This window comes from Lissotriton vulgaris, chromosome 2_1 (assembly GCF_964263255.1).
Source record: "Lissotriton vulgaris chromosome 2_1, aLisVul1.2, whole genome shotgun sequence".
NCBI lineage: Eukaryota > Metazoa > Chordata > Amphibia > Caudata > Salamandridae > Lissotriton > Lissotriton vulgaris.
The window spans coordinates 145,434,735-145,453,084 of NC_141687.1; the positions used below are offsets into that span (position 1 = coordinate 145,434,735).

At 44.9% G+C, this 18,350-nt stretch overlaps 1 long non-coding RNA gene and 6 other non-coding genes across 9 annotated transcripts; all 7 read left to right on the plus strand.

Annotated features, from left to right (window-relative positions):
• Window positions 1–4,722: 4,722 nt before the first annotated feature.
• Window positions 4,723–16,365, plus strand: LOC147729708 (uncharacterized). Of its 3 annotated transcripts, XR_015308344.1 has the most exons (12): window positions 4,723–4,753; window positions 6,062–6,111; window positions 6,408–6,455; window positions 8,030–8,101; window positions 8,488–8,525; window positions 9,049–9,093; window positions 10,059–10,116; window positions 10,346–10,401; window positions 11,192–11,251; window positions 12,609–12,763; window positions 14,176–14,248; window positions 16,290–16,365. It is a non-coding gene; the product is annotated as an uncharacterized LOC147729708 (long non-coding RNA). The 3 variants fall into 3 exon arrangements; XR_015308343.1 differs by lacking the exon at window positions 4,723–4,753 and having other exon boundaries at window positions 6,021–6,111; XR_015308345.1 differs by lacking the exons at window positions 4,723–4,753; window positions 6,062–6,111; window positions 6,408–6,455 and adding an exon at window positions 7,691–7,826.
• Window positions 6,182–6,309, plus strand: LOC147729709 (small nucleolar RNA SNORA40). Its single transcript, XR_015308942.1, has one exon. It is a non-coding gene; the product is annotated as a small nucleolar RNA SNORA40 (small nucleolar RNA).
• On the plus strand, window positions 7,544–7,678 carry LOC147729710 (small nucleolar RNA SNORA18). Its single transcript, XR_015308924.1, has one exon. It is a non-coding gene; the product is annotated as a small nucleolar RNA SNORA18 (small nucleolar RNA).
• Window positions 8,141–8,280, plus strand: LOC147729711 (small nucleolar RNA SNORA8). Its single transcript, XR_015308925.1, has one exon. It is a non-coding gene; the product is annotated as a small nucleolar RNA SNORA8 (small nucleolar RNA).
• On the plus strand, window positions 8,900–8,970 carry LOC147729712 (small nucleolar RNA Z40). The gene has a single exon (XR_015308916.1). It is a non-coding gene; the product is annotated as a small nucleolar RNA Z40 (small nucleolar RNA).
• Window positions 10,148–10,286, plus strand: LOC147729713 (small nucleolar RNA SNORA8). The gene has a single exon (XR_015308928.1). It is a non-coding gene; the product is annotated as a small nucleolar RNA SNORA8 (small nucleolar RNA).
• LOC147729714 (small nucleolar RNA SNORA32) lies at window positions 10,969–11,091 on the plus strand. Its single transcript, XR_015308910.1, has one exon. It is a non-coding gene; the product is annotated as a small nucleolar RNA SNORA32 (small nucleolar RNA).
• Window positions 16,366–18,350: the final 1,985 nt, after the last annotated feature.

Consider the following 18,350-nt stretch of genomic DNA (forward strand, 5'->3'; position numbering starts at 1 on the left):
GCGGGGCTGTGGAGTGACAACTGGTGGCCTCCTGAACTGGGCATGACCCCCTCTCCAGTATCGGAGATAAAAAATCTTGGGGTCTGGCTTGACCCGACGCTCAGTTTTACTTGCCACACCAAGAGGGTGGCGGCCTCCTGCTATGGCACTATTAGAGGACTTCGCCTATACTTAAATTTTTTGATGCCCCCACCAGATAGCTGGTGGTTCAGGCATCAGTGTTGTCCCGGCTGGACTATGCCAGCTCGCTCTTGGCGGGAATAAATCAGGCTGAACTTATCCGGTTGCAGCGAGTGCAAAATGCTGCAGCCAGAGTAGTGGTAGGTCTGCCCAGGCGGTGCTCGGTTTCTAAACCGTTGCATTCGCTTCATTGGCTTCCCGTAAATCGAGGATTACATTCAAGGTCCTTTGCCTTGCATTTAAAATCCTCAAGGGTACGTCCCCTCAAATACTGGCGAATCTTTTAACACCTTATGTCCATCTGCGATCCTTGAGATCTTTGGGTCAGAATTTGGCGGTGGTTCCGCGCTTCAGGTTGAGCAGAAATGGCGGCCGCTCCTTCCGGGTGCTAGCCGCGAAATGGTGGAACTCCCTTCCTTTTGAGATCTGGGTAATTGATGACCCTCTTCAGTTTCGGCGTGCCATGAAAACTTTTTTGTTTGATTAAATCTTAGGCTAATTCCTCTCCCCTCTTTTATCGGTGTTGTGTTGTGTTTACCTTCTCATAGCGCCAGGACGCCCCTTCGCTGGGGCAGCTGTGCGCTGTACAAATAAATAAAAAAATAATAACATTAAGCAAACTTCCACAAGATGACCTCCTAATAGTCGCAGGGGACCTAAACCAAGTGTTTGACCAGGCTACAGACAGACACCCACAAAGGTCTAGCCACAGCTCGCAGGGGGAGAACATTCTTAAAAACATGTGCGCCAGGCTCCGACTTAGGGACCCATGGCGACTCCAAAACCCAGACGCCAGAGACTACACTTTCTACTCCCACCCCCATAACTCCTACAGTCGGATCGACTACATTCTAATTTCGGAATTACACACCCACCTCATAGATCAAGCAGAAATAGCACCCAGATCAATCTCGGACCACTCACACATCAGCCTAACACTATCAGGGAGGCATAATGAACATATAACGCGCAGATGGAGGCTAAACGACGACCTTCTTAGAAATAAAACCATCACGGCAGAGATAGAAGGTTCCATAAGAGACTACCTAGAATTCAATGATAACCCAGATACTGACAGGGGCATCCTCTGGGATGCCTCTTGAAAGCCACCATCAGAGGGAAACTACTTTCCATTAAAGCAAGAATGAATGGAGAGAAACAAAAAGGTCACAGATCTCGTGAAACAGATCAAGGAACTAGAGGTAGGACACTTGGCAAACCTAGAGGACAGGAACACACTCACAACCCTGACGAAAAAGAAATACGAACTGAACAAAATCCTGAGTGAGAGAGCAGGCACCTGGCTGAAAAAATACAAAGCAATTAACTTATGCACAGCTAACAGAGCTGGGAAAGTACTAGCCTCCTACCTAAAGAGCAAACAGAGGCAGCATGTGGTAGCCGCAGTGACAGACTCCAAAAACAAATCCCAAACTTCAAACAAAGAGATCCTCAGAGTCTTCAAAGAATTCTATGAGAAGCTATACAGGGAGGACAGAACCTCAGCCAAGATGGTGGAACCAAGCTCCTAGACAAGATCCCCCTGCCTGCACTCACAGAGAAACAGAGGGAGACACTAGAACAAGACATCACGGGAGATGAAATAGAAAAGGCGGTAACGAGCCTTAAAGACAACAAAGCCCCAGGCCCAGATGGGTACACAGTTAGGTTTTACAAGCAATTCCTACCCCTAATTAGACCCACAATGGTGGAGGTCTTTTCAAACTGCATCCAAAAAGGGAGAGTGACCCCCTCAATGGCGGAAGCCAACATTAAAGTGATCCCAAAGGAGGGTAAAGACCCACAACACCCAAAAAACTACCGGCCAATCTCCCTAATCAATGTAGACTGCAGATCTATGCGAAGATCTTAGCGACAAGACTAAACATGCATCTGCCCAACCTCATACACTGCTCTCTCAGGTAGGCTACCTCAAAAACAGAATGTCCCACAACAACACGAGACTCTTATGCCATCTAATAAACCATGCCTCCACCAGCACCGACGCAGCAGTCATGATCGCTCTTGACGCCGAAAATCTTTCGACAGAGTGTCATGGCCTTTCCTGGATTGCTGCATGCTAAAATTCGGATTAGGGATTAACTTCAGAAGGATGGTGCTAGCGCTGTATAACGAGCCAAAAGCCCGCGTGGTAGTGAATGGCGGAGCATCCGAGCAACTCACTCTGGAAAGGAGCACAAGACAAGGCTGTCCACTCTCCCCAGCCCTCTTCCTATTAGCCCTGGAGCCACTCCTGGCCATGATTAGAAATAACAAAGACATAAGGGGAATCCCAATTGGGGGTGACACAGTTAAGCTAGCGGCATATGCAGACGACATCCTCATCACCACTGAAAATCCAGGCCCGTCGATAGCCGCGCTAATGTCCACCATAGAGGAGTACGCACGACCTCAGGATGCAAACTCAACAAGGATAAATCTGAATGCAAGCCGCTGAACGTACATGCAACCAGGGCTATGCTAGGGAACTCGGGGCTGGCTTGGCAGAAAAAATTCCTGAAATACCTAGGCCTACACTTTGGGGGTGACCTGAAGACCACGCTGGACCACAACGAGGTGACAATGTTAAACAAATTGAAAGGGAGTATAGAGACGTGGTCAGCTAGATTTATCAGCTGGTGGGGTAGAGTGGAAACAATTAAAATGATGCTAACACCCATGGTTAACAACATGCTCAACATGCTTCCACTGATCAACACAGAGGACTTCCACAAACGTCTAGACAAAATCATAAACAAATTCCTATGGAGAGGCAAGAGACCCAGAATAAGTCTACAGAAACTCAGGCTAAACAAAAGCCTGGGCGGGCTAAACCTAACCAACTTTAAAACATTTCAAACAGCATGCATAGCCAAACAAGGGCTATACTGGCTCATCCTAGAACAAGTGTACACGCCAGTATGGCTCTCACTAGAGAAGAGAATCTTAAATGGCCTCGACCCCCTAGCCCTGCTCACCGCGGGCAAACATCCCGTGATCACCAACAACATCATACTGAAGAATACCAGGAACGCCCTCCTCAAAGTGGACCAAAAAATGGATGCTAGCATTAAAAACACTAAGTGGGAATCGATATGGTTTAACCCCAAAATAAAATACCGCGAGAAAACGCTCAACATGCCCTCCTGGTACAAACATGGCATCTCCACCCCAAACCAACTAAGCAGCCAGGACACACCCCTCACCTTCGACACCATAAAAAAATGTAAATGTAAATGTAAATTGATACTTGTATAGCGCACTACTCACCCGCTAGGGTCTCAAGGCGCTTGTACGAATACCACTGTGGAACCCATCCTGGCTTTCCCTGTGAGGCGTCCACTCCTGGGCACCCCCAAGGTGGAGGCCAGGCATCCTTAGCGTTGTGGGGACCGTTGTGGAGATTAAGCAAGCTATTGCCCAGAGTTGCAGAGTGGGACTCCATGACTGGAATAGGCACCGAGGCGAGAATGATCAGGTCCGTGGAATTTTGAGCCCAAGACCCGCCAAGGCGGGGAATTGAACCCTGGTCCCCGGCTAGACCTCTGCATCACATGCATAGCCCAGTCCCAAGAACAACGGCGTGCATTACCTGGCTCCAGCATATATAAAAGGCACTCTCATTTAAAATGCCGATAGTTCAAAGTTTTGAAAATGCGAGACCTATTGCATTGCAAATGCTCGTTTAAATCTTGTAGTGGGTTATAGACAAATGCAAAAAAACTATGAAACCTTTTCCGACGTTCCAGCTCTATACGTGATGGAGATAACTTTCATTAACCGCATCGCTGCGGCGGCTTTTCCCGCTGTGTGCGGCAAATTACGAAAAGCCGCGTTACATGACGAGCTCAGCTCGTCATCCGCACACGACCACTGTGGCTGATGACGAGCTGATCAGCAGCGAAGGGGTTAAGTAATCAAAGCAGCCTATGCTGAAATCATTTAATTGTGGTAACAATATCGTGTCAGCATCATAAAATTGCACAGATAATTGAATAGTACATTTCGAACTCATTGCAAAGTGTTTTGATATTTGTGTTCTGCCATTTTGATCAAATGGCATATGTTTTTGTGGACTGGTCCTTCCAATTGTTTGACTCAACGGGAAATATTTACTAGACAAAGATGGCGTCCAGATTTACCCATGTGAAGCCATCGTTCCAGCTTTACACTGTGGGACGTGGATACAACAGTACGTGCAAAGTTTTAAGTTATTTTGGACAGGACTCCTCCCGATTTCCTCACCCAACATGATAGACCTTAAGAGGCACTTGGTACCTGAGTGGTTTGGCAGTAGTTTGTGAGTTAAACCGACTCAAGGCTGTCCACGCAGTTTAATTAAATTAAATGCAGGTGTTCAAATATTTTCATTTTACAAAACGTCGAAGACTAGAACGTGGAAAAAAAGAAGTACCGCTGTGCTGCAGAATAATTCTGTGCGTGTGCCGTCAGACAATTCTTCCAATACGTAATGACGTTCGACGCGTGCGCAAGACCTGCCCTCTTTCTGCTGTATAAATATCCGCCACGATTTCCTGTTCAGTCTGTTCCGTTTTCGCTCGTCAGGGAAGAGGTAAGGATTTGAACGCAGCGCAGCGGCGTGGCAGGGTTTAACGGCGAGGCCTAGCAACTGTCCGCTCAGCCTATTTAGATTAACATGATCTGCAGGTTATCTCGTCTTCATCGACTGTTTTCGCATCTTTAAGGCTGGAGGGGGTCGATGATACTGCGTTGACTCGTGGATGGAAGTATCCTTGCTAGTCTTGTGAACTCTCTTCCCCGGGAGGGTCTTGAGTTATTGAGCCAATATTCTTCGGTGAAATTGTTGTTAAAATTCTGCTTGCGCGAATTTAATCGGTTGTAGCGAAAGCCTACATATTTAAAAAAATTGTTTATTATTAACCGGTATGGGCAATGATATCGAAGTACAAGACAAATGAATCTCTAGTAAGCGTAGAAGGTGCTGTATTTGCGGAACAGTCGCGGTTGTCTAAATTCGAACGCTGTCGAGTTACCAATAATTGGAGCGCCAAGCTTGTTTAAAAAATCTCGTGGCCAGTGCTTCTCGGTAGTTTCGGTGTCCAGCTTAGTTTCTTCCCTTGGTGACATTTAAAGTCGTCAGATAGTTGTTAAAACACTGGCTAGAATACATCAACTCGAGCTGTTTTGCAACCGGGGGAGTGCACAACTGTGCATAGAAATTCAACTGGGTCTGAAGGTCGCTTGGTTGGTTTCTTTTCGTTCACCACGGTTAAACGATACCCTTTAAACTTTGATCAAAATGTATACTTCTGCTTGTCCAGCATAGTTGGCAACTGGGTGTGCCAGTCATTTAAGATCCACTATAAATTATGCGACACTTTCAGTTACTAAAAGGTTACCAGTTACGCTTTGCATTATGTGACACTGCAGTATCGCTTTTGACAAGTCGCTTGTACCGGTTTATCTGTGAGCGCAGTTGTGCCGAGGGTGTATTGTGGCTAACACGGTACATGTATAATCATGCGTGTAACGCTGCTGGTGCCGAAACTCGTCGTCCCTCGTCTTGCAATGCTGGTGTCAGTCTTGTGAATGTCCGAGGGGATAAAGTGCTCAGTTTGGTATGTTTCGAAATGCCACTTGCTGTTTAACACGCCATAGTCTTTCTATGGTGTATGAACTCATTGTGGCTAGATCAATTTACAGGTTTTGCTTCCATCTCTGTATGCACCATGACAGTGATGACAATGAGACCTGGCACATAAAAACTCAAACTGATTTTTTTAGTACCCTGGCATACTCCTTAGTATTAACATAATTTCGCGGTCTCACTGTGTGCAAACCTTGTTTTTATAGCGCAGCAAACTTAAACAATATACTGAACAATCTTCTTTCTTTGTAGTCCCATGATGTCTGTCCAAGATGTGTCGCAGTTTCATTGGCTGTTAAACAGTAAGTAAACCTTAAACTAAAGGAGTTTTTTTTTTTAGCTGCTCTATTTTCTTGGTCTTTTTTGCTTATTAGCACTTGATAGGTTTTGCTTACACGTGGGCAAAAGCCAATCTTCAAAAGTGCTTAGAGGATATTCTTCTTTTGCAACCCACAGCTGTTTACTCTGTAGAAGTTGTGTTACTTGTAAGAAGGGACAAACTTCTTGGTCACCTTGTTGCTGAATGTTTGTGTCGTCGGATATCCGACTTCAGACGTTCTGCGTATATAAAGTAATACGCTTTTTGTTTTTGTTTTAGGACTAGTAGCATTTTTTGCTGACCATGGATGATGACCGTTACTTGCTGGTAAGATTCCTTGAATGAAACCACTGAATTCTTGGTAGTGTTATCTGCAAAAACTAGTATAATGTTCCGTTAAACTTATTAAACATCCTTTGTAGTTGGATCGATTGTTCCCAATTTGAAATGGGAATGAATATGCGCTTTTTTTTTTAACCTATCGAAGTCCATGGCAATGTCGCTCGTGTTAACCTTCTTAAGCGCATACCTCGGTGCATTTCAAGTAACTTGTCAACTTGGATTTTATTGGAATGGCGGCGCACTTCATGTGCTGCTTGCCACCAGTCCTGTCTGTCCAGCCGCTAGAATTCTTGTTAAACTGTAAAGTTGGTAGTTAGTTCAGTGCGGACAATGGCGAGTGATTTATGTAACGCGCATTGATCTGCCTGGCCTCAGTGATTGAATAATGCTATCACTAGAAGAGTTATCCGCATTAGATGCCCATCTGTTCCATGGGCGATGATTGTGACCTACAGGTACATGCATCATTGTTGGCTTTTGCGATTTGTTGATTAAGATTTTTAATGAATCACAATTAAGAAATCGCAAAAGCCTATTCATGAAGAAATCGCAGAAAAGTTTGCAATTTCTTAAAATTCCTTAATTGCTACTCTAAAATTGCGAATCGCAATTGGGGAATACCTCCCCACTCATTCCTATGGGCCTGTAGGAATGAATGTGAAGACATTCTCAATTTGCGATTTGCAGGGGTGTCCCAAGGACACCCTGTTGCACTCTAGAAATCTGTGCACACAAGGGCATGTGTGCGCACAACATGAAACTTTGAAAAATACACAAGTGCATTTTTCAAAGTTTTCGCAAATTACCATGAGGTATCGCAATTTAAAAATTCACTAATTCTCCAATTGCATGGGCCTTCACCCTTCATGCATTCCAAAAGCAGATTTTGCGATTGCACACGGCCGATTTTTGCGATTCGCACCGTTTGCGATCGCTAAATCCTTTGATGCATGTGCCTTAATGTGTTGGAAAAGTCGCAATAGGTTTCCGTGTCCTTTTCTCGGGTCCTGTTAATGAGGGCAGAGGCGTTCGTAAATGTGTAAATAAACAACCTTCCTGCTATAGAATGTGGCGTTGAGGTCTATCCCGACGGAACTTCCACTGTAGGTTCATGTCGTTGGAAATGCCTCATAGAGAAACTTGTGGTTCGCTTTACCCCCTGGTCTAACTTCTAGGCTTGGTGGGCTGAAAAAATCCACAAAACAATTTTTCTTTGCAGATTTTATTTTAATTTGCGCATGTGCAGACACTTGTCCAACGGCATATAATCCATGCAACGGGTTCGGCGTCTCATCTTCTGAAATTACCTGTTGTACTGAATAAGATCTGGTGAACTACAGTAACTAAATCCGTTATGTACGTCACTAGGTTTTACTTTCTTGTGTAACTGGTGTATGTCTCATTGTAAAACCTGTTCCTTGGCCTCTTCTGGCTAGTTTAGCGCTGTACTAACACCACATATAAACACTAGTTACATTTACTCTTGGGACGACGGGTGCCTGCCTAAAAGCATGGCTGGATGTTAAAGGTACAAACCACCTTTGTTTTCTTTTGCGCAGGTTTCTTGCAGTACCGCCGAAGATCTAACCATGCTCTGAACAGTCTCCGCCGAGGGCTAGCGCCCCCTGCAGGTGAGCTGCTGTTACTAAAGTTGCTGTAGACTGAAATGCTGCACCGAATGGTATCTGCACACACCAGCCTCTTCCTGGTGCGGTGTTCATTGATCGGTGCTACAGTACCCCAGCATCTGGCATCGTTGGTTTGCAGGCCTCTGGTGTTTGTCGAACCTGGTATTTCTGCTGGTACAAGCTGTATTCATTGTGTTTCACCGCATCACTGATGTAGCCTTTAAGCAATTGCTTCAGTAATAGAGCCTGCGGCTGCAGGCCGTGCTAGCGTTAAATGACGCCTTTAGCTGGACCAGTCTCTCGATGTTGTGCATGCTGGCATGATCTGTTGCTGACGAGACCTTGTTTTTGTGAAGTTTACTATAATTCTAATTTGCTGTTTCTTTTAGATGCGGCTGGTGAGAGGTACTTCCATCATGTTGAAACGGTAGGTGAACGTTCGAGCGGAGCTCAGATGAGTTGTATTTCAATGCCCTCTTGTTCTGCATTGCTGCAATGATGCCTTATTACAGCTGAGGCGGATGGGGCACTCCATGAGAATACGCTATAAGTAATTGCAGTGGGCGTATTCCATTCTATATGGAGGTCGGATTCGAACCCCTGGGGAACATCTCGTTCTCCTCAATCTACCCCTTAAAAAGCGACCCTGAACAAGGCCTTTATTACTAGTATTCCGTCATTTACCTGCTTGGGCCAGCTTTAGTTAAAGAGCTAGATCCTTAACTGCGGTTCTGACTTTGCTAGCATTAAAGCCATGGTAGATCCAGCGCACTCTGCCAAGGCCAGCAGTCCAGGGTCTTCCACTGTCATGATGATTGGCAAATGTTCAACTGCTCTGAATAAGTGAGTGATAAAAGCCTTTCTGAACGATGATCTGTAATCCCTTTAATTAGTGGCGTGGCTCATTGTTGGCTTCTGCTTGCTCAGCTTTCTCCTGTCTGTTTCAACAGGTGTCTTGAAGCTTGCAGATGGTACTTCGGCCTGCAGCCCATAAGGTAACTTTCAATAACCCGCATCACAAGTCTTTACATGCCATACTTGTGTCTGTACTACTTGGGCCTTAATGTGATTAAACGTTAAACTGAGGATTGATTTGTTTGGGAAGCCTAGTTGGATTACTTAATCAGTATAGGATACAGGTAAACTTTGTAGCTGGCCTCCCTAAACCATGTCCACCTGAAGTCGGTACCCCAAGTATCCATCTATTAAGGAAAGGGTAGGTTGTACCGTAGACTTCATTTGAAAGCAGTGGTGATGGGTCCCATGCAGCTTTGTGTAGTACCGTTTGCACTAGTCTCTACCCTCTAGGGTCGGATAGTGGACACGCCCGGAATCTGCCCGCAGCTGCTCGGATCATGGCTCATTTCAAATTTGTCCTAGTCTTTAAGAACATCGTGCTCTATAGATATCCACACTACCCGCATGAGTAAAGTAAGACTTTGCTGATCAGTGTATATATGTTGTGATTTTATTATAGTTAACAGCCCTATGAATAAAGCCTTGCCTCTCCTCCTAATTTATCGCTAGCCCGTTTATTTGTGGACTTTCGCAGGCAGCCACCCGGCTTAGTTAAATTGGAGCTATAAACGTAACCTACCTAACATGGTTATCTTGGTGAAGGCTTTTCCCTAACATGCCTATAATTTATGTCGCAATGACCAGAGCAGGATGTTTACAACTCCTGAAAAGGGATGCTGTGAATCATGCAACGCACTGCAAGTGATGCCTGCTTTATAGAAACAAGTATGTAATGTGGGTGCCAGAGCCTCGCACCCACATTACATATGTACTGCATGACTTGCGCAATTAACTGCGGTTCCGATGATGAAACTGTTCAACTGCTGTGTGACTTGTAAGCTGAACTGAAATGATGATCTGAGCGGAACTGCTAGCTGGCGTGGCATTTAATAGTGCGTCCTGATTGGTGGAACATGAGAGTTTTTCTCTTCTCCCCTTGTAGGTGACCAGTGAGCCTACTGGAGTCTTATCTTCCCTGGAGTTGAATCTCTTGACTGGAGGTAAGTGTCTGGCCGACCTCTTGACCTTCATTGCACTGCATGGTATCTGCACACACCAGCTGTTTCCTGGTGCGGTGTTCATAAGTCGGTGCTAGATCAACTCGGCATGTGGCATCGTTGGTTTGCAGGCCGCACCTGCTTGTAATCCTGGTATTTCTGCCGATACAAATACTTGCCGTGTTTTAACATCTTATGTTTCGTCCGTTCACTTTGTTTTATTTCTTTTCAGGATCAATGAAGGCGTGGCCGGTGCCACTGTTACCAGATCATATTTGACAGTTCCAGGTAAATGGTATGATTGAGCTTGTGGCCTTGTGTTGCGGTCTTACATTTTCCAACCTCCTACCATTGTAATGCTGAGCCCTCTTGCGTACAGCTGTAGAGTTGGACCCTCAGTCTGGCGGGAGGGTCCCCGGTCTCTGCTCAGAACACCGTCACTGTAGTTCATGGCGCTCATTATCCCCGTGACAGGGCAGTGACCCTTTTCATGCCCTTCTCATCGCTGCCTACCACCTCTGATGCTTCCTGGTAAAGGTCCACCTTCTAGTCTTTGCCCTCCTATCGCTGCCTGTCATCAGTGACCGCCTTTGCTTTTATATTGCTCTTGTCGGCCATATTGTCCTGGCGGAGCTCCCTTCCAGTCACTTACTGTAGACGCCCACTTTCCAGACTACTCTCCACACACCCAACTGCCCTTGATCTCTCCCAGGGCCTTGTCCAACCCAGTGCTTCCTGAAACACCCCTTAACCCCAAATCGAGACCACGGGCCTAGTCAAACCCCGCACTGAGCTTTGGACCTTTGTGGCTGTCTCTGAACGATTTCGAGCAAAGCATATAGATTGTGTGATCTTCGGTCATTACCAAGGCTGTTTGAATGTGCAGTTTCAGGTTTGCCGTGGACATGACCATATAGCAAAGTCTACAGCAGACGTCTTTTAGCTACGCGTGTAGCATTTGTCTGCTGTTGGACACTTTGGAACTGGGCAACAGCCTGCATTTAGGTGCTGATTTCAAACCGTGATTCTTCTACTGCTTGCTTTAGCTAATCCTGACTTTTTTTTTTTTTCCTTTAAGGACTGAAATAAATTGGCCTTTATATTACAATGCAAAGTGGACAACGCCATTCTGACTAAGGTGAGGCTCTATTCCCTCCCCACTACCACCCTCCTTGGTTCTGTTACTCTTGGTCATTTCAAAGAGTGCTTATGTGGCTGTACAACCCATAGCGCTTCACGCTATGACCAAAGATGAAAATCCTCTGCAGGATACCGTGGGCACCTGTGTGCACTGTGGTCTATTCCAGAGGAGACATAGTCTCTGAGGCAAATGGCATGTTGGCGGCAATTGATTAAGACTGTTACCTATTTGTATAGAGCTGTTAATTTTATGATACAAATGCTTGTTGTGCTTTCTTAGATGAGGGTTTAGTGATTGTATTTGCACTTGTGAAGTGTTGGTGCCACTAATGTGGCATATAGCATTTTTTTTATCGAGCCAGCCCGCATGCGCTGCTCTGATCGGTTGTAGTTCAGTACGGGAGAGACTACATGCCCACTCCATTTGCTTGCTTCTGCTGGTCCTTCCTTATTGCATCATTACCTTTGGGTTTTCTTTGTTCTCCCTAAGTTGGCAGGGTATGCTTAGACTGGATTCAAGCAAGCCGGGCTGAAGACGGTTGTAATGCCAGAAACCGGTCCTGGGAAGCTTGATTCCAGGGAAGACATGGCTTGGCTTTTTGGGCTGGACTGTTCCCATGAGGCACAGGGTCAGACTGATTTGCATTTGGCCATGTCTGAACTGGGGTGGCGGAGAGAGCTAAAGAACGGTGATGGATTAAACCCAGATCAGTTCACTGGGGGAGAGTGTTTGTATTGTCAACGCTCCGTCCATCATCACCTTTGGTTTTTCCTTCCTTATTGCAGCCTTCCGATTTAGTAATTTGCTCGTTAGTACCTCCTTACTACCGCCTGGTCTTAGTTTGTAGCCTTAAGAGTGTATGCAGTTCCTCGTGGTGGAGAGCAGGAGAAAGAGGAGGCAAGAGGAAAGGGATTCCTCTGGTCAGGACTGAGGTCCTCACACGCCCAGCAGGCTAGGTGTCATGCTTCATCACATGGACCTGCTCCTCGTGTGGCCGGTGCTGCAATGTACAACCGGCACCCATAAAGGGGCTCTTAGGCAGAGATTTTGCTCCTAGCAGTGCGTGTGAGGGGCCTAGTGGTGTAGGAGGGAGTGGAAGTGAATATTAAAACGGGTTGGATAGTCCAAAATATGACTTTATTCAAGCTGGCTATCCACCTGACTAAAAACAAACGAAAGCGTGGCAGCCTGCTGACGTGGAGGTTCGGCTCAGCTATGCTCATCTTTGTTGGTCGACATGTTCCGTGCCTTCCGATCCATTTGTAGGCTCCCATGGCTGGCTACTGGCCCCTTTACTTCTGTTACATGGTACGTTTTATTAGTCCCTAAGCACTCTTCTTTCTTCCTACTGCAGGCAGGACTCCATGCACAGCTGGGACAAAGGCATCCACGTGTTTCTCTTTCGTTTCCAAATGAGCGTTGGGCTGGGCGTGAGTGTAGCCTATCCGGAATCTGTATGTGGCAGTATCCAGTGCCATCCATCTGGTGCGGCTTAAACTTCAATCGCAAGTAAGTGTTGTATGAAATTTAGTGGTATGCCAGCTTTGCATGCGAAACCGTTGGTCGCACTCAGTTCGTGTTGGAAAGTTGTGGGTCTGCAGTGTAGCGTCAGTTTGGGCCTAGTGGGTTGGACCCCCCCTCTGAGCGTAACACGGGCCAACGTTTAATAGCAGTGGAAAGTTGGTACTTTGATTATACTGTTGGCTTGAACTGAATTAAGCGGAAGGAAGTAGTGTTTACAGATCGTTATACTGCCCTACTTTCAGAAGTGTTGGCGAAGGGTGAGACGAGAGGTCACGCCACAGCCTATCTATTGAGTGGAGGTTTTTAGGCTGGTTGGGTATGGGGGGGGTACTTAAAGTCATTGTGGGTGGATTTTCACTTTAGTTTTTTTAATTGGACAAATACATGTGGGCTCACTGAGGAGTATGAGACGTCGGGAAGTGCTGTACTAAAAAGCAACAAATGTGATCTTGAGTATTTGCTAGTACTATTTTGTAACCATGTGCCCTATATTAAAATGCATTTGCTTTGACTTCAGATTCTGGGAGTTAATAAAATAAGTGATTTTAGCCATGGTCAAGGGCCCCGCAGCTTTTGTAACTGCTTTATCTGTCCAGACAAACCATGGCAAGTCAAAAGGTTTACAGGTAACTGCACATTTGCAGACTGCCCTTTTATGTTTTTAACAAGTGTATGGTCGATACATTGGTGGAGTTTGCTAGCTATTATGTCTAAAGACATTCTAGCACGGACTAGTTTGTTTCCCAACTCAGTATCCACTTAGAGAATCTGAAACTAATTTCTACAGTATACATATTTACAGTCTGGGTAAAACATCCTTAAGCTCCATGGTAGCACGTATACATACATTTACAGTTTTCTGTTTTAATGAGGAGTTTGAGTTCAGGCCATCTGAGATTGTGCTGGGGCATGTAAGAACATTCTCATTGTCTACCTGGTCAACAAGGTAGATAGATGCTGGTCCCCTGTAATGGCACCCAACCGTTTCCTGTCTTGACAAACTGCTTGTTATCTAAGTGAGAGGCTCGCACATTTATGTACTCCCTCCGTGTTCTACCTGAACAGAGAACGGGCAGACGTTATGTAGTGGATGTTATGTGATCTAAGTCGTTAAGGGGAATTCCTGAAAGGAACAGTCCCAGTGTCTAAGATCAACTTTTGGATTACCATGTTAGTAGTTGAAGCGCTCCGCAATAACCAGTGCACTGAAGTACCTGATAATGTGCTTTGTCTCACCCTTGTTTTTAACAAAGCAGTCTATGATGATTCGTTATCCCTGTCTGAATCAATGTGGAAAAGAAATTACTGAGACTTGCTTTGAGAGCTAATCTGTGTGGCTTAGCCCCTAAATTGGTTTGGTTGTCACTTAACTATCTTCTCCGCCCCCTCAATTGCAGGCTCTATCCTGGACTAATGTTGGTGATCATGTGACGGAGGTTTCATGGGAGGATCGGAGGCACTATTCAGCAGGTAGGTAGTATCTGTGCTGACCTGTATGTAAGGAGCCTTGTTAAATATTGGAATCAGTGTAGAAGTGAGGCTACCACTGTACTTTAAATTAGTGTCACTCGTGATGCTTGCGTGTAATTGAGCCAGTGATGATTTGTTATCCCTGTCTGAAATAAAGCAATGAACGGGACAACCTTTTTTCTGAGGCTACATTTGGCAATGATTTATATTAAGGTTTCTGTATGTTTCATGTAATTGACAAATCTGTTAATTTCGTATTTTCCTATGCATAAATTACACCAACTTCCGAAAAATAACTTCGATCAAACACTTGATACTACTTTATTTTAGCATGAAATGCTTCATTTTTAATGACGATTTATTGTGCTGAAAATCGTGGACTCTAAAATTGCTAAAATGTGGCAGTTTGTGCATGTGGAGTATAGCCAATTTACGTATCTTTCAATTAGAGGCTTGTACTAAGAGTGAATAATCAGCCAGGTTCTCCAGCTTAGCTAAAATGTACTGTATCCTTTCTGGCATACAGATTTTGTGTGCTGATAATTTGATCTGTAGTTCGTATCCTACAGACCCTGGTCACGCCTTCAGGAGTGATAGCGTAGATTCAGCGAATATCTCGGCCAATAATAGCATGTTACTTTCTGTGGGAGTAGCATGGATACTAGTGTTAAGATACAATTTGGAGCTAAACTATTTGAGATAAAGTAGTTCACCTAGGGCAATATCTTTTTAAGTGCATGCTAGACTATTTAGTTTGGTCTAGCCTGAACCAGCTTGCATGCACTGCGTTAGCACTCTGCTGTAGTAGAGTATGGAAGAGAAGCCCTGCCCAGTCTCCGCCCATATTTGTCATTGGCTTCTGTTTGTCTGTAATTGCTGGCTTCTGATTCAGTAATTGGTTTGTTAGTCCCTCCTTACCACCTTTTCCTTTGTGAACTCCCATGACCACTGGCCGCTTTACTTCGGTGGTTAAACTGTACGTGTTAGTTTTGTCGGCACTATTAGTTAGTATTTACGACATGCTTTTCAAGCATTTGTTGAGTTCTTTCATCCTGGCCCTGGATATCCAGGAGAAAGTGAACAAATGCTTGTGACTGGGGTATTCTGTGCTCAGTAAGAGCATCGAACATCATTGTATTTTAAATGTGTGAAAGGTAACCTGCTTAATGAGCTACATCAAGCTTCCTCGGCTATAAGTGGGTGCCAGGTTGTTGTTTTTTGATTGCCAGATTCTTTGCATTGCCAAGGATGCCGAGTCCAAGCATGCTCTATTGCCTGTATACATGACCTAACCACATTTGGTGGAGCCATGTCTTCTGGAGTTCTGAAGTGGGCGCAGAGCAAGGGTACCTTGATTTGCTAAGCATTAATTTGCTGTTATTGTATGCAGTGGCATTTCCATTGGTACGTTCAAAAAGTGAAAAATTGATTTTAGCATTAGCTAGCCCTCAAAGATTCTCCTAAGTGGGCTAATCTGGGCCCTGTAGTTTCACAAAGGTTCACTATTCGTACCGTTTTTAGGTCCTGCCTGGGAGCGCATGCTGGATTAGAGTGGAATTCAAGCTCTAACTACTGTTCCCCCTATATTTTTCATTGAAGCCAGCATTTACGAAGGACTATGATGCAGGCCAGAATCAATAATAGGCTTGGTACCGCTTAGTCCTCATTTGTAACCTCCTATGAGGACCAGCCCTTTTACTTCTGTTACAGCCCTTTTACTTCAGTTACAAGGTATGTTAGTAAGCCCTAGCACTCAATGTAAAATTTCCAAGCAGCCCAGGATAATAGCATCTGTTAAATTGATTTAAATAGCTCAAACGCCTGTAAATGTGAGACCTATTTGCATTGTAAATGATGATCTCAATGTCATATGTGTTAATTTACAAGCGTTGTTGGGTACAGTGCCAATAGCTTAATCTTACAATGCGGGACCTATTGCATTGCAAATGCTTGTTTAGTGCATGAATCTCCTGACTTAACTGATCATGTTGAGCTGAAAGTAGTGAATGACTATAGTAATCCCAGGTAATTTGTCTTTCAGGTACGTCTGTCCAAGAGGCGCCTCTTTCCTTCGATAATTTTTTATTTTTTGTAATAAAAAGAGAAAATCATAGCTGGCTATTGTGTTTTCTTTAAATTGGGTATGCAGGCCTACAGTCAATCACTGTTGCAGGTGCCATAATTATTGGCAGAGGGCACATTTTCTGCTGTCTGGTTAGACTGAAATGATCTTGGTGGGCCAATTGTCAAACATAACTTGAAAGACAAACCTCAAGAAGTAGATACATTTTTAGTTAAGTTTCTATCCTCATTGGGGATTATTAGCTAGATATAGCCAGCGTTAAACATGACCCTACACTTTCTACCATTTGACCTGCACACAACCTTTGGACTGCTTGCTCTATCGAACCTACAGAGGTCAGCCTGGCACGCTTCCACTTTTTATTTTTTGAGGAAGTTTAATTCTGTAGTGTATTAGTACAATCCAGTTATACAGGCAACAATGAGTTGAAATAAAACAGTGGCATCGTAATATTGCGAGTTAAGGAGTACCATATGGTGTTCCAAGATCTTGGATGCATAATGTTGCGAGAGCTAGAATAATAGGAAGGCATCTACAATGCTGTTACATGTGGGCACAAGGAGTGAGGGGCACACAACATGCTACAATGTAATGCAGAATCAAACTGCAGTTATGTATAACCACTATAATAAACCAAGTGATGGACCACTCGTAAACTACTTATTTTGATTAAAATGAGTGCCAGAAAACTATCACCATCCTAGCTGGAGGCATGCTTCATCATTTGGGTCACCGAATGCCACCCCGGTGTGCTACGATGCTTCTACACAATGGAGTTCATGCAAAAAAACAATGGCAGATTGGTGTTAAAAATTGAATGCATGGAAAACTCGGAATAAAAGCTCAAGTAAAACCCAAGTGGGTTGCTGGGCACTAATACACCGCTGGTTCAGCTTTATAAAATCCTGTGCAGGCCAGCTGTGTGCCAATCGACGCTGTGGCATTAAGGACGGGTGGTGCCTTTGGAGGATGTTATAAAGCTGAACCAGCCGTGTAATAGTGCCCATCAACCCACTTGGGTTTTCTTGAGCGTAATTGTCGGCTAGAGTCAATCAACTCACTTAAAGAACAAGCGAAGCACTACGGTAACCAGGCCACTGGGGTGGCCACGCCCATTGAGGAGGTGGACTTGTATATAATTTGGTTCCGAGTGAAATAAGCTTTGACTCTTGCTGATTGCGATGAGCCCATGAAGTGCAAACACGCAGGAAACACGTCTGCTGAACTTTTTGTTGATGCAAGGCTTTTTCACTGCATGTATGTTTGCTGTCTTTCCAATAAAGATGTGGCAGAAATTCAACTTACCTGTGTGGGCTCCTTCAATGGCAGGCAACCTCTATCATAGAAACACTTTTTTTGGTACTGCTTGTTTTGTCCTCCATGGGGAGTATTCTGGCAGGGGGATATGTGCTCTAACGGCATTTCTGAGCCGAAGGTATCTCAAAACCAGCCAGTTCCTGTAAAAGTCCCATGGTTAAAACCCTCTCAGTTCCCTTACTGTGACAGTGTCAGTTACATATGTGAGGAATTGTGTGTTTGGGGAAACAAGTACAATTTGGTGAACTATAGAGGATAGATTGAAACCCTCCGGGTCCCATGGATTACTGCTCCAGCCTATAGTTGGGATCATGCCAAGGGATGAACACCTAATCATTTACTATCGCTAGATGCGCTAATATTTCCTTATCCATCATAAACACCAGGTACTAACTTGGCTAGAGTAAATCTCGACGGGTCTGTGCTCCATAGCAAAGAACGTAGAAGGGAGTCAATGGATTGGAAAAAGCTCTCTGGCACTGGATGAGGGGTGTTCTGCAAAGAGTAGAGCATCCGGGGCAATGTCATCATCTTAAACATTGCCGCTTGCCCCAATAGAGAAGCAGGGCTTTCCAGTGCTCAACATCTGCCTTAAAGCGCTGCAGGATGGGATAGGGGTAGAACAGGGTGGGTTCTATGGTAACATATATGCCCAGGTATTTGAGGTGTCCAGTTGGCATGGGCAGCGCCACCCCTCTAGGC